Genomic DNA, 13,309 nt, shown 5'->3' on the forward strand with positions numbered 1-13,309 from the left:
CCCTGGGTCGGGAAGATCCCCGGGTCGGGAAGATCCCCTGGAGAAAGGAAAGGCTACCCACTCCAGTATTCTGGCCTGAAGAATTTCGTGGACTGTATAGTCCATGGGGTCGCAAAGAATCGGACCCGACTGAGTGACTTTCATTCACTTCACTTCATTTATGTGTATCTGCCATTTTATCCACAGCTTTGGTGCGTTACTTTCGAAATCCGTTTTGAGTATAGGTGGACAAATGATCCAACTCACCAAATAAGGCAGGAGCTCTTCTGACATACTGTAAGGAAGGGGACATGGAAACTAATGGGAAACAGATGGATTACAAGGAGGAGAGGGCAGGGAACTGGTCCCTCACGGCTCCCTCTGAGCATGCGTAGTTCGTCCTCCTTGTTCGCTCGCTAGTCACCAGCTTTGCGCTGCAGATAATCCTGGAGCCACCAGATTCGTGCATTGTTCAGTGACTGGGTCCTGCACGAGCCGTATGCGCTACAGGTAAGAACCTAGTTTGGAGGGGTTTTGTTTTGTTTTTTTTGCTGAGCTTAGGATAGGTTTTGTGCCCACACCTGGTAGAAGCAAAAGCTTGCGCGAATCCCATGTAGACTGAGACGCTGTATAGCACTTGTTCCTGAGTCTGGTCTGCATTTGAGCCTAAAGAAAGACAAGTGATAGAGCAGCTTGGCTTCCATGAAGAGACTAAGGGAGAAGCACAGGTTACTAGGTCAAAATAAATGCGCTGAAAGCATCCAAACGTTAACAAGCTGTTCCAGAAGCTCCTCGAGTTTGCAAGTGACCTGGCCAATCATTCATTATCGAACCACATCCAGCAGGACACCAGCGGGATGAGAATTAATTCTGATAACATTTATTATATGCCTGCAGGCTAGCGGCAGGTGGAGGGTCTGCAGTATAACAGGATGATTTAAGAGCCTCTATTTGAACTAAGACAAGTTCAGATTCTAGCCTGGCCCCTGAGAGTCCCTGGACAAAAGGATGCACCTCTGAGTCTGTTTCCCCATCTGTCAAAGGAGGTTATTCCAAAAGCCTGTCTCAAAGTTGCTTTGAGGATTGAATTAAGATAACCTGCAATTCTCAGCCGTGGTCTCCATGTTCACTAAGCACTCAAGAAGTGTTCATTGCCCTTATCACTGTTCTTTTCACGAAGATACTGGTTCTCAAAGACCCCCTGGCAAGCAGGTATTACCCATTCCAACTGACAAGAAAACCAAGATTCTGGGGGTGAATACTCAAGGCCAGTAATTGAAGAAGCTGGGATTACAAACCTCAGTTTTATTTCCAGATCCCATACTGGGTTTTATGCAGTAGCACACCCTTCACAGGCTTCCCTGGTGGCTCAGTCGGTAAAGAATCTGCCTGCAACACGGGAGACCTGGGTTCGATCCCTGGGTGGGGAAGATTCCCCTGGAGAAGGGAACAACTACCCACTCCAGTATTCTTGCCTGGAGAATCCCATGGACAGAGGAGCCTGGTGGGCCACAGTCCATGGGGTGCTAAGCAGAGTGGCATGCTCCTAAGAGCCACAGGGAAGGACCTGGACTATATGGGGACTGGGTCTTCTCCAGAAGGTCTTGGAGATCCCTTAATATCTGTTCAGAGCCCTCAGGTTACTGCATAACTGAGGCTTCTAGACTCTTCTTTCATTGCCCATCTGTCCTGTGCCTGCAGCAGTTTACAGACTCCGAAGTCAGATTTTTGTGGCCATGGTTCTCAAAGGAGCTGGCATCAGAAACACCTGGAGGGCTTGTTAAAACCCGTGACTCTGCTGGGCTCCACCCCAGAGTCTCTGGTTCAGGAAGTCTGGGGAGGGGCCCAAGAATTTGCTTTTCTATCAAGTTCCCACATGTCCCTGATGCTGCTGGTTGGGGACCACTCACTGAGAACCTCCATTGTAGAAGATGGTGAACTGACTTCAAGGGAGAGTTGCTGGAACCTGGGCTGAAGATTGTGGTCGTTTGCATTTACCCCTCCCTGCCCCAGCCAGTTTTCATTCCAATCCCAAAGAAAGGCAATGCCAAAGAATGCCCAAACTACCACACAATTGCACTCATCTCACACGCTAGTAAAGTAATGCTCAAAATTCTCCAAGCCAAGCTTCAGCAATATGTGAACCGTGAACTTCCTGATGTTCAAGCTGGTTTTAGAAAAGGCAGAGGAACCAGAGATCAAATTGCCAACATCCGCTGGATCATGGAAAAAGCAAGAGAGTTCCAGAAAAACATCTATTTCTGCTTTATTGACTATGCCAAAGCCTTTGACTGTGTGGATCACAATAAACTGTGGAAATTCTGAAAGAGATGGGAATACCAGACCACCTGACCTGCCTCTTGAGAAATTTGTATGCAGGTCAGGAAGCAACAGTTAGAACTGGACATGGAACAACAGACTGGTTCCAAATAGGAAAAGGAATACGTCAAGGCTGTATATTGTCACCCTCCTTACTTAACTTATATGCAGAGTACATCATGAGAAACGCTGGGCTGGAAGAAGCACAAGTTGGAATCAAGATTGCCGGGAGAAATATCAATAACCTCAGATATGCAGATGACACCACCTTTATGGCAGAAAGTGAAGAGGAACTCAAAAGCCTCTTGATGAAAGTGAAAGAGTAGAGTGAAAAAGTTGGCTTAAAGCTCAACATTCAGAAAACAAAGATCATGGCATCCGGTCCCATCACTTCATGGGAAATAGATGGGGAAACAGTGGAAACAGTGTCAGACTTTATTTTTCTGGGCTCCAAAATGACTGCAGATGGTGATTGCAGCCATGAAATTAAAAGACGCTTACTCCTTGGAAGGAAAGTTATGACCAACCTAGATAGCATATTAGAAAGCAGAGACATTCCTTTGCCAACAAAGGTCCATCTAGTCAAGGCTATGGTTTTTCCTGCGGTCATGTATGGATGTGAGAGTTGGACTGTGAAGAAGGCTGAGCACCGAAGAATGGATGCTTTTGAACTGTGGTGTTGGAGAAGACTCTTGAGAGTCCCTTGGACTGCAAGGAGATCCAACCAGTCCATTCTAAAGGAGATCAGTCCTGGGATTTCTTTGGAAGGAATGATGCTAACGCTGAAACTCCAGTACTTTGGCCACCTCATGCGAAGAGTTGACTCATTGGAAAAGACTCTGATGCTGGGAGGGATTGGGGGCAGGAGGAGAAGGGGACGACAGAGGATGAGATGGCTGGATGGCATCACTGACTCGATGGACGTGAGTCTGAGTGAACTCTGGGAGTTGGTGATGGACAGGGAGGCCTGGGGTGCTGCGATTCATGGGGTTGCAAAGAGTTGGACACGATTGAGTGACTGATCTGATCTGATCTGATCTGCCCCATCCAGGAACAAATTTTCCCTGGCTCTTACAGCTCTTGTGAGGAAAGAAGGCAGGCCACCAGGAGCAGGACTCTCTCCTGGAGATCTCCACGTTATGCAGACATGCCTCACCACCGCTGCGGGTCAGAGAGCCCAGAAACAAGCAATTCCTGATCCTTCCAACCTGAGTAACATCACACCAGAGCTTGTGGAGAACCGTTGGTCAGTGGGGGTGTGGGCCAGCTTTCAAGAGAGAGAGGGAGTTGGGCTGAGGGTGGTAGCAGGAGGCAGGCTTCCTGGGAAGAGAAATCCTGTATACTTATCACAGCTTCCACAGTTAACAACATATACATCTGCCGCACCACCAACACGCACATACACTCTTCCTCTTCTGCCTTCCTCTACTGGATTATTTTAATATAGATCCCAGACATCAAAACCTTCAGAATGTGGGAATTCCCGGGTGGTCCCAGGGTTAGGACTCTACACTTTTACTGCCAAGGGTGTGGGTTCAATCCCTGGTCGGGGAAATTAAGATCCCACAAGCCACCCAGCAGCCAAATTAAAGAAAAAAAATTATTTTTAAACCTTCAGAATGTAACAGGTTTAATAACAGTCAAAAGCAGGGCATGGCATCCTTGCTATGCTGTGAAGCATTAAACCAGGTCTTTCTTAGTTGGACTTTTTGTTTTATACTTGTCGCTATTAAATCAAAGTGTTAGTTGCTCAGTTGTGTCTTGACTCTTTGGGACCCCATAGACTGTAGCTCTCCCAGGCTCCTTTGTCCATAGGATTCTCCAGGCAAGAATACTGGAGTGGGTAGCCATTCCCTTCTCCAGGGAATCTTCCCAACCCAGGGATCAAAGCCAGGTCTCCTGCATTACAGACCGATTCTTTGGTAAGAACTAATAAGGAAAAAAAAATACTCTGGCCAGTGAAAAGCCTGCTTCTCTTAGCTCTGCTTGTTCCACCAGGGTTGCCAGAGTCCCCTTGGCCTGCCTGTCCCTCCAAAGGGTCAGAGACAGTCTTCCTCCGTGTTACTGTTTGTTAGCTAATATGTGTGGATTTCTAGGCAAGTGCTGTGGGGACCTTCAGGGTAGATCATAGTCTCCCAACTTCTTTGCTCTATCCCTTTCCTCCAGCTCTGCCTTCCCAGTTCTCTAAACTTTTCCAGGAGTGGGAGAAAATGAACACAGTCCAGGTGAATTGTTTATTACTCAGGTTTTTTCAGTGACATCTTAAAGTTACTTTGCATTTTTAATAACCATGGTTTTTTGTCAATTGTTCATCTTTTTCATTTGCCAGTGTTTTCCTGTGTTATTATTTTACTTTCCTCTTTTTTTCTTCTTCTGGTTTTGAAGGCCCACAGCTTATTTTTATTGTGTTATTGATTGCTTTTGATGTGTTACTTTCCCAGATTCTGGTGAATTTTAATAGAGGCCTCTGGAGTATTCTGCAGAATCCCTATGGGTTACATGCCCTCTGAGTCTGGGAATCTGAAAGGGTCTTTTTTCTGCCCCACTCCATGATTGACTGGCTGGTTATAGAATTTTAGTTTGAAATCCCTTTCCTTCAGAAGATCATAGATGATCTGTATTATCTCCTAGCATTTGGGGAGACAGAGGAGAAGTCATGTGACAGCTTGATTCTCAATCCTTTGCTGTAGCCAGTTTTATTTTTTCTTCTTGTAAGTTTTTTCTTTACCCTTGGGTTTGAGCTATTTTCCTAGGCAGTGTGTCTGGCTACCTGTCTTGTTTCAGAATTCCTGCCTGGTAATAGGATGGATCCTGTGGAGATGAAAACCCACTTGCTCTGGGACATTTTTGGATCTTTCTGTGTTTATTTCCTTCCCTCCATCCTCTTTGTTTCTGTAGCCCCCAAATCCCATGAGATAGTCAGTGCTTCTCTCCAAATGTGCTCCTCTGTGTTTCTTTCATCATGTCTATTCTTCTGTGTTTTTATGTTTTATGCATTAAGAGGTCTCTACATTTTTGCCATTGGAGTCATTTTGTTTTCAAGCCTTCTCTTAAGAGTTTTGGTTTTTTGTTGGTGTGCTGAGTCAGCAACAAAACTCGTGTTTCATTTTTCTGTGTTCATAGCCAACTTTTCTCCTTTTAGGTAAATAAGACTCTCTTAAGTGATTTGCAGACACCAGTGGGAATACTTAAAATTTATTCTCTGCAGTATCTTACTTACATGTGTTTTCATAGTCTTCAATCTGTTGGTTTTGATACTTATCTTTCAGGCTGCTGCTTTTTATTGGCCTTCCATTTGTTTGGCAGTCTTCAAGTCTGCTCTTCCTGATGCTTCTGTCTCAGATCATTGTTCTCCCTCTAGCATCTGGGCCCTTTGTTGTTTTCTGGGTGAAGAGAAAAGTAAAGACCTCGTTAGATCAATGGAGGCAGCTGATGTGTGATACTCAGCAGTGCAGAGGTCTGTTTCCTGGGCAAGATTTTCCCCTGAATGAAAGGACTGACTTGGGGCCTCTTACATGGATTACTGGGTTATGTGTGCAGACTGGCTTCTCTTAGGCTCTACAGAGGGGAACAAAACTTGATGGGACCCCCTTCCCCCTGCTAAAGGGGGCAGCCTCTTACCTAATGGCATGCTAGTCTGTTTCGCCAGAGCTGCCTTGAAACAAACGCTGTGCCCAAATCAGAGGACTAAGAGCTGTACCCTGCTCCCCTTTTGGTTCCAAGGTCCATGCAGATATCTGGAGGCAGTTCCTTGCTTTTTTTTAATTTTTTATTTTATATTAGAATATGGGGTCACAAAGAGTCAGATATGACTGAGCAACTGGACACACACACACATAGTTGATTTAAAATGTGTTAGTTTCAGGGATACAGCAAAGTGATTCAGTTATATATATATATATATACACACATACATATCTACTCTTTTTCAGATTCTTCTCCCATGTAGGATATTACAAAGTATTAAGTAGGGTTCCCTGTGCTTTACAGTAGGTCTTTGTTGAAGTTCCTAGCTTTTTACAGGGAATGTCTTCCTGAGCATTAACCCTCAGGATCAGGGTTAATCCTTGGGATCAGGAGTGTGGTGGCCCTTCTATGACTCATGTTCCCTAAGCCCAAGCCCAAAGGCCTTGGCTTTTAGCCACAGCTGCTGCTGCGCTGGGAGGTCTTTCCAGGTTCTGACTAGGAAAGTTATAAGCATGTCAGTTCAGTTTAGTTCAGTCACTCAGTTGTGTCCGACTCTTTGCGACCCCACGAATGGCAGCACACCAGGCCTCCCTGTCCATCACCAACTCCCGGAGTTCACTCAGACTCACGTCTATTGAGTTGGTGATGCCACCAACCATCTCATCCTCTGTCGTCCCCTTCTCCTCCTGCCCCCAATCCCTCCCAGCATCAGAGTCTTTTCCAATGAGTCAACTCTTCTCATGAGGTGGCCAAAGTACTGGAGTTTCAGCTTTAGCATCATTCCTTCCAAAGAACACCCAGGACTGATCTCCTTTAGAATGGACTGGTTGGATCTCCTTGCAGTCCAAGGGACTCTCAAGAGTCTTCTCCAACACCACAGTTCAAAAGCATCCATTCTTCGGTGCTCAGCTTTCTTCAAAGTCCAACTCTCACATCCATACATGTCCACTGGAAAAACCATAGCCTTGACCAGACAGACCTTTGTTGGCAAAGTAACGTCTCTGCTTTTGAATATACTATCTAGGTTGGTCATAACTTTCCTTCCAAGGAGTAAGCGTCTTTTAATTTCATGGCTGCAGTCACCATCTGCAGTGATTTTGGAGCCCAAAAAAATTAAGTCTGACACTGTTTCCACTGTTTCCCCATCTATTGCCCATGAAGTGATGGGACCAGATGCCATGATCTTCGTTTTCTGAATGTTGAGCTTTAAGCCTTAACTTTTTCACTCTCCTCTTTCACTTTCATCAAGAGGCTTTTTAGTTTCTCTTCACTTTCTGCCACAAGGGTGGTGTCATCTGCATATCTGAGGTTATTGATATTTCTCCCGGCAATCTTGATTCCAGCTTGTGCTTCTTCCAGCCCAGCATTTCTCATGATGTACTCTGCATATAAGTTAAATAAGCAGGGTGACAATATACAGCCTTGACGTATTCCTTTTCCTATTTGGAACCAGTCTGTTGTTCCATATCCAGTTCTAATTGTTGCTTCCTGACCTGCATACAAATTTCTCAAGAGGCAGGTCAGGTGGTCTGGTAGTCCCATCTCTTTCAGAATTTTCCACAGTTTATTGTGATCCACACAGTCAAAGGCTTTGGCATAGTCAATAAAGCAGAAATAGATGTTTTTCTGGAACTCTCTTGCTTTTTCCATGATCCAGCGGATGTTGGCAATTTGATCTCTGGTTCCTCCTCTGCCTTTTCTAAAACCAGCTTGAACATCTGGAAGTTCACTGTTCACGTATTGCTGAAGCCTGGCTTGGAGAATTTTGAGCATTACTTTACTAGCGTGTGAGATGAGTGCAATTGTGTGGTAGTTTGAGCATTCTTTGGCATTGCCTTTCTTTGGGACTGGAATGAAAACTGACCTTTTCCAGTCCTGTGGCCATTGCTGAGTTTTCCAAATTTGCTGGCATATGAGTGCAGCACTTTCACAGCATCTTCCAGGATTTGAAATATAAGCATGTCGAGGAACTCAAATTGTTTTATGAATCACCAGCTGAAGGCAGAGGCAGAGTATTCTGGTCTGGTTTTTGTTTCTCCAATAAAGTACAGACAGACCTCATTTTATTGTGCTTCACTTTACTGAAGTGCAGGTACTGCATTTTTTTTTAACGAATTGAAGGTGTGTGGCAGCCCTGCATGGAGCAAGTCTGTCGGTGCCTTTTGTCCAATGGCATTTGCTCACTTTGTGTCTCTGTGTCACATTTTGGCAATTCTCACAATTTTTCAAACTTTTTCATTGTTGTATTTGTTGCAGTGATCTGTGATCAGTGATGTTCCTATTATAATTGTTTTGGGGCACCGCAAACATTGCCCATATAAGATGGCAAGCTTAATCTGTCCATGTTGTATGTGTTTCAACTGCTCCCCTGACCAGCTGTTGTGCTCTCTCTCTTCATCTCCTTGGACCCCCTCCCCCATTCCCTGAGACACAGCACTATTGAAATGAGGTTACTTAATGATCCAACAGTTACTTGTAAGTGTTCAAGTGAAAGGAAGAGTTGCACATTTCTCATTTTAAATTAAAATTAGACATGAATAAGCTTAGTGAGGAAGAAATGTTGAAAGCTGAGATAGGCTGAAAGTTAGGCCTTTTGTGCCAAACAGTTAGCCAAGTTGTAAATGCAAAGGAGAAGTCCTTAAAGGAAATTAAAAGTGCTGCTTCAGTGAACACACAAATGATAAGAAAGCCTTATTGCTGATATGAAGAAAGTTTAGTGGCCCGGATAGAAGATCAAGGCAGCCACAACATTTCCTTAAACCAAAAGCTAATATAGAGAAAGACCCTAACTCTCTTCAATTCTGTGAAGGTTGAAAGAGGTCAGGAAGCTACCAGCTAGGACTTTCATAGTTAGAGAGGAGAAGTCAATGCCTAGCTTCAAAGTTTCAAAGGACAAGCTGACTCTCTTGTTAGGAGCTAATGCAGCTCGTGACTTGAAGTTGAAGCCAATGCTCATGTACCATTCTGAAAATCTTAGGATCCTTAAGAATGAAGCTAAATGTACTCTACCTGTGCTCCATAAATAGAACAACAAAGCCTGGATGACAGAACATCTCTTTACAACATGGTCTCCTGAAAAGTTTAAGTCCACTATTGAGACCCATTGCTCAAGGGGAAAAAATGATTCCTTTCAAAATATTATTGCTCATTGGCAATGCACATGCTAATCCAGGAACTATGATGGAGATGGACAGTGAGATTAATGTTGTCATGCCTGCTCACACAGCATGCATTTTTCAGTCCATGGATCAATGAGTAATTTCTTTAAGAAATACATTTTATAGGGCAGTCGCTGCTATAGACAAGTATTCCTCTTATGGATCCGGCCAAAACAAACTGAAAACTTCTTGGAAAGCATTCACCATGTTAGATGCCTTTAAGAACATTTGTGATTCATAGGGAGAAGTCAAGCTATCAATATTAACAGGAGTTTGAAATAAATTGATCCCAACCCTCATGAATGACTTTAAGGGATTCAAGACTTCCATGGAGGAAGTAACTTCAGGCATGGTGGAAATAGCAAGAGATCTAAAGTTAGAGGGGGAGCCTGAAGATGTGGCTGAATTGCTGCAATCTCATGATAAAACTTGAACAGATGAGGAGTTGCTTTTTATGGATGAACAAAGAAAGTAGTTCCTTGAAATGGAATCTACTCTTGGTGAAGATGCTGTGAAGATTGTTGAAAAGACAAAAGATTCAGAATGCATACACTTAGGTGACAAAGCAGTGGCAGGATCTGAGAGGACTGACTCAAATTTTGAAAGAAGTTCTGTTGTGGGTAAAACGCTATCAAATAGCATTGCATGTTATATAGAAATCATTACTGAAAGGAAGACTCAATCATATTGCAAAACTTGTTGTTTTCTTATTTTTAGAAATTGCCAGTGCCACCCCAATCTTCGGCAACCATCACCCTGATCAGCCATCAACATCAAAGCTAGACCCTCCACCAGTGAAAAGATCACAACTTATTGAAGACCAAAATGGTTGGCTTTTTTTTTTCACCAATAATGTGTTTTATAAATTAAGGCATGTGCATTGTTCTCTTAGATGTAATGCTATTGCACACTCAATAAATAGCATAAACATAACTTTTATATGCACTGGGAATTCCCTCCCAAGTTCATGTGGCTTAACTGCAGTAGTGTGGAACCAAACCCACAATATCTCCAAGGTACCTGTATAGCATGACAGAAGGTATGTGGTAGACAGCCTTTATAACATTTTCTGGTAAACTCTTCACAGTGAATACAGTAAGATCAGAATCCATAAGTATTTTCCATGCCATCTGGTCTTGAACATTGCAGATTGAGCAGCCTTGGGCTATTACAGGGATCCATGTTTTTCAATGATGCATTGGTGGACTTCACCCAGGATGGGTGGCAGCTGCTGAACCATGCTCAGAGGCTCCTGCACAGGGATGTGATGCTGGAGAACTATGAGCGCATGGTGTCCCTGGTTAAGCCTGGTGCCCACCCCGTGCCACTCTTGACAGCACGCATTTTCTGTCTTAGGGACCAAACCACTACAGCCTGTCATGAGTTTTGGGCTTCAGATTTTGGATTCAAAGACCTTTAAGGGAACTTGAAAGGATATTGTATTCTCACCTCCCTAGTGAAAGGATCCTCAGCATTGTATGGCTCTTAAAGCTTCTACCTTCTGATTCTTCAAAGGGCTTGGCCCCTAAGCAACTTTGCCAAGTCCCATGTCCTTTCCCATAACAGGTCACTGTGTTATCAAACCTGAGCTGATATTGGAGCAAGGAGTTGGAGCAAGAAGAACTGCGGATATTAAAGGGACAACTCCCAAGTCAGAGCCACCCTGGTGAGTTAACGAAGGCAGATAGAAGACAACTGGGGAAAACTGGATCCAAACTGGCCAGTTCAGGGGGTGGTATCTTTGAAATGGGTTTTAAGGATCTCTTTTAGTGGCTCTAGCCTTTTAGAATTGACTAAAGGCAAATGAGGTTGCGAACAGTCAGACACAACTGAGCGACTGAACTGACTGAAAGGTAGATGACTACCACCTCTTAGATATCAAACCACCAAATGTCACTCTCATATATAAATGTTCTTTGTTTTCTGTCCTTTGGAGAAAGAGATTTGCTTGGATTTTGTAGAATCCAATTGCTGCCTTTCTCATCCTAGGCCCTTATTTCTCTGTTTTTCTCTGTTCAATGATGGGATCCTTTGCCTTCCCTCCTGTGCCGAACATCCTGTAATTATGCATTTATTAGTGCATTATTTTATTCAATAAGTACTTACTAAGACCTGTTATACACCAGTCACTTTCTATTTAAGTCACAGGAGATACAAAAGTGAAATGTCTACTCTTGTCAATAGATCCAAATAGCAAATGCATATGTAAGATTCTGGTAGCAATCTGAATTCTGATTGCTTTAATTCTGAAAAATTAAAGTCAGATGAAGGGGAGGGAGACTGACAGGGAATCTTGTTTCAGAAGAAAGTCAGAGAAGGCCTCTCAGTGGAGGTGGATGTTTGAAGAGGACTTTATTCGGGAATGGAGTCTTAAATGAAGGAATGGAGTGAGCCATGGGCTATCTGAGAGATTCCAGATTGAGAGAACATCAGGGGCCAAACCTCTGGACAGGAGCGTGCCTGGTGTAATCAGGGAACAGCAAGGAAGTTGGTGGGACCAGAGAGGGTTCAGTGAGGGAAGAGATCAAGGGATACACCCTTGAGCACTGCATTTGGAAGTCAGAGAGATGTAGGGCTCTAACAAGAGAGACCAAGAGAGAGCACCTACCATGGTAGAGGGAGAATCAGGATACAGTGGTGTCCCAGGAGCATGTGAACAAAGTGTTTTCTAGAAGGGTGGAGTGAATTCCAAGATGCAAATGTAAATGTGGTCAACATTTCCCTTTTTCCTTTTCATTTCCTTTTTTCCTTTCCAAATTATCCAGAGGCCACAGGAAAAATATTTAATGTCAATTCCATTTTTATTACAGATTGGAGGCAACTGAAACCTCAAACTTTAAAAAAAAAAAAGTGGAAAAATTGCCAAAAGCAATGAAAATCAGGCTTGTTCATGGAAGCAGAAATAAGTGATATAGCTGTGTAAATAGTGTTGGAATATATTACACAGACAGTATTAACTTGCCAACTTTAACCACAAATGGAACTTAAAGTATTGAGGAATTCATTTTTAAACAATGGGGTCATAGCATTACCCTGAAGGATGTACAGGTTCTGATTAGAGAAGTGTACTCATTCCACCATTCCTTGTGTTTTATTTCAAACTCTGTACCCATTTTGAGGTCACTTTTGTAACAAGCCAAAGCTACTCTTTCTCTCCCTTTTTCTACTACCATATATGTTTTTGTTTTCATGTACCAACTAAAAGAGTAAGATAAATATGTGCTTAGGAGTTCTTTCACCCCAGGAGTCTATGTCTAAAATCTAAGAATCACCTCAACCTAAGTCATTTATGTACAAACCTGTTCCTTAAGAAATGTGTTAAGATTTATAATGTATGTTAATTTTTCATATTTCTAGAAGTCCAAAGAACCAATAACATGAAAGAGATAAGCCAAGAAAATGACAGGTATTTGAGGCAAGATTTATTCATCAACAACAGAATGCTGACTAAGGAGAGGAATAAGACCTTCAAATAAACACTTAATATGGCCACAGATCCAGTGCCCTCAAGAAAAATATCCCATCAGGGTGACCCATTTGTAACAAATTTGAAAAGTGTTTCTCAATTAATGATTAGTAATAGAAGTAATGTGAGAAAAAAATCTGATGATTTCAGTGGATGTATGTTCTTTGATACTGTGCATGAAAAAACTCATACAGAAAATAAATCCTGTGAAAATGATCAAAAGAAGAAATCCCACAGGCAAATTGAGGCCTTTATTGAACATCAGAAGATTTCAGCTTTGGAGCATCTTCTTGAATATAATCATTATGAGAAAGCCTTTCACAGAAAAACAGCCTTTATCCAAAAGTTAAAGCTCAGTGCTTGTCCAAGAACCCCTGGGGAAAGGAATCTACATGAGTCCAGTAAAAATTGGAAATTTTCATATGCGAGGTCAAAACATATACCTCGGAGAGCTCACTGTAAATGTAATAAATTGGGGAAATCCTTTTGTGAGAAGTCAAACCTTATTCAACATCAGAGAATACACACAAGAGGAAAACTTGGTGAATGTAACAGAAATAAGGAAGTCTTGTAGAAGTCATCCACCCTCAAAATGAGTGAACTCACACAGGAGAGAAAATTGATGCCTGTAACCAGTGTGGGAAATCCTTCCATGAAAAGCCATGCCTGACTCAAACATCAGAGAACCCACACAACATAA

General features: G+C 42.9%; 1 long non-coding RNA gene across 1 annotated transcript; it reads left to right on the forward strand.

The window, feature by feature from the left end:
* The first annotated feature begins 346 nt into the window (after positions 1 to 346).
* Positions 347 to 12,816, forward strand: LOC123329144. The gene is made up of 5 exons (XR_006544343.2): positions 347 to 489; positions 3,350 to 3,544; positions 9,861 to 9,971; positions 10,710 to 10,809; positions 12,501 to 12,816. It is a non-coding gene; the product is annotated as an uncharacterized LOC123329144 (long non-coding RNA).
* Positions 12,817 to 13,309: the final 493 nt, after the last annotated feature.

Source organism: Bubalus bubalis, chromosome 14 (genome assembly GCF_019923935.1).
Source record: "Bubalus bubalis isolate 160015118507 breed Murrah chromosome 14, NDDB_SH_1, whole genome shotgun sequence".
NCBI lineage: Eukaryota > Metazoa > Chordata > Mammalia > Artiodactyla > Bovidae > Bubalus > Bubalus bubalis.